We start from the raw sequence: 2,442 nt of genomic DNA, 5'->3' as shown, positions 1-2,442 counted from the left end.
TCCCATCACCTCTAACCACACCCCCACCCTCCTCCATCAACCTTTCTTCCCCTCTCCTCTCTGCGCTCACTCTGCTGCAGATGTTTTGGATATGTTTTCTTAGTGAGGAAGCTGCACCAACTGCCAAGCGCCGACTAAGAGAAATGCCCCTCGGTCGTCTCCTGGTGCCGGCCAAACGCTGGTTGTTGGTGAGTAAAGGTGTTAGCGTGAAGCCAACATTCCTCTGACAGAGAGAGGTTGCAGAGGTGAGCCCCAATGGCTGTCAATGCACAGAAAGCAGGATCCTGTGTTTTACGTTATATTACATTACATTTAGCTTTTATTCAAAACAACTGTGAGGATATACACTCAAAAGCAAGTTCATTAGCTTTCAATAAGCCAAACAAGTACGTGATTGTAACATAAGTTATGAATGCTCTCTAATGGTTGTATTTGTTCATACGCATCAGTAGTTTGTGTAAGAGTAAAACTCTAGTTATTCAATATGTAGTAAAATGGATTTTCAAGAAATAACAGACTTAACTTTCAAAAAAGGTTTCCGTTACTGCTCAAATACTGCTTGTAGTACTGATGCTACTACAAATACTACTCGTTGGACTCATCAACAACGTTACTGCCATTGCTGCTGCTATTACTGCAATATTAGAGATGTTTGTACAATACCACAAAAGCACAACTAATCCTAGTATTAGTTCATATTTGTAATACTATTAAGACCGATAAAATATGCACTTTACTTTTACCGGAATCTTACCTATACTTGCTTGTGTTTCTAGCAGGTAGGAAAACATGATATTCTGGAGTACCTTTAGAAATGGTAAAATATTTATTTAGCTGTGCGTACATCTCTCTTCTGTGGACAGTTTGTATTTTCTTTACTGAGTTTGTGCTTTGAATTCTTCCTACAGTTCAGAAACATGCAGGTCAGGTAAATATCCAAAATGTAAAAGCTTTATTGACTGGTGAATCCTGCAGCTACATTAGCTTTCAATAAGCCAAACCATTAAAGTCCTTCTGCCAGCCGTTGCTTCACTTTGCTGTAAGTGCTACTTACAGACGTTTTTATTTTAGGTATTTTTTAAAGGTGTAGTGAAAACACTTTTTGGGGGGGGGAGGGAGTTATGAGCCAGTTGGTCGATGCAGAGCAAAGAGCAAGTTCTGGAATGTATGGTTTAAGTATTAAGCATTAAAGTCAGGAGAAGCAATCAGATTTAATCAATTGCATTTGTTTTGTATAGCCCAATATAAGGAGGCTTTCCAGTGTGCACTGCATTGACACTCTCTGTTCCTAGGCTCTTTCAGCGCAGGTACAAACTCCAGAAAGAAACCCCAAAATCTAAAAAGTGGAAGAAACTTAATGGAGAGCAACAGAAGGATGGACAAGAAGTGCTTTCACCTTCATATGTTTATAGCATGCATCTGTTTACAGCTCACATTTTTATTTATTTGTTACATCAAGTAGTATTTAATCCACTGCACAGTACTTGCATTTCACATTCTGTTTTTTACTTTATAGTTTTTTCTATTTCTGTTTCACTTTACACAATTGTATGTATTTCATATCTTATATTTATTTATGTAAAGTTATTTAAGGAGCCTGGGTCTTAAGGTTTTCATCGCCAAAGCTCCTGTAGCTATGTGCACATTACATTAAAGCCTTGAATCTTGAATCCCTCTCCTAGGACGGAAACAAGCACAATAGCTTTCCTGTATGCGGAATAAAGAATGAAGAATCATTTTATAAATAAAGTGATTTGAAAGAGCAACAAAATAAGAATACATGGGTCCATCTCTGTGTGGATCTGCTGTGTTTGGACTCAGAGCTGCAGTGAGTTTTAAAGCACAGTGTGGCAAACATTTCCTGAAGAGATTTCAGGTTCATCTTGGGTTTCGGCTGGACCAGCAGCTCATTATCTCGCCCGCTCGGTGGCAGCGCATCATGCCACATGACACTTCTTCAGGTGAAAAACTTCTCCCAGACAGAGAAAGAATGAGAAATCCGAAAATAGGAGGGAACACACCTCCTAGAGTTTCTGTTTCCACACAGAACATCTGCCAGTTTCCACAAGTGTTGATTGTTCAGTGAAAATTATTCTGAGTGTTGATGATGCACTTTAAGAGCGGATGTAACTTGGAGGCTGTTCAAAACTTAACTTTAATTAAAGGTGGGGTAGGTAAGTTTGAAAAACCGGCTCGAGATACACTTTTTGTTATATTCCATGGAATGCTCTTAACATCCCGATAGCAATGAAAATCTGAAGTGCTTTGACAAAAAATACATAAAAAAATGTCACCTGTGGAAGCCGTAGTGCTGTAAAAAGCACGACCAATCATCTGAGCCGGCCCGGCTAAAATAACTGTATGGCCTACCTGCTTGTCAGCCTTCCATCTGTGCACAAACTTATCTTGTGCCCTCATTGGTCATGTGCGCGTTTGTGTTTT

The sequence above is a fragment of the Notothenia coriiceps genome, unplaced genomic scaffold (genome assembly GCF_000735185.1).
Source record: "Notothenia coriiceps isolate Sejong01 unplaced genomic scaffold, NC01 NC01_scaffold00018999, whole genome shotgun sequence".
Classification (NCBI taxonomy): Eukaryota; Metazoa; Chordata; class Actinopteri; order Perciformes; family Nototheniidae; genus Notothenia; species Notothenia coriiceps.
This window is presented reverse-complemented; position numbering follows the sequence as displayed.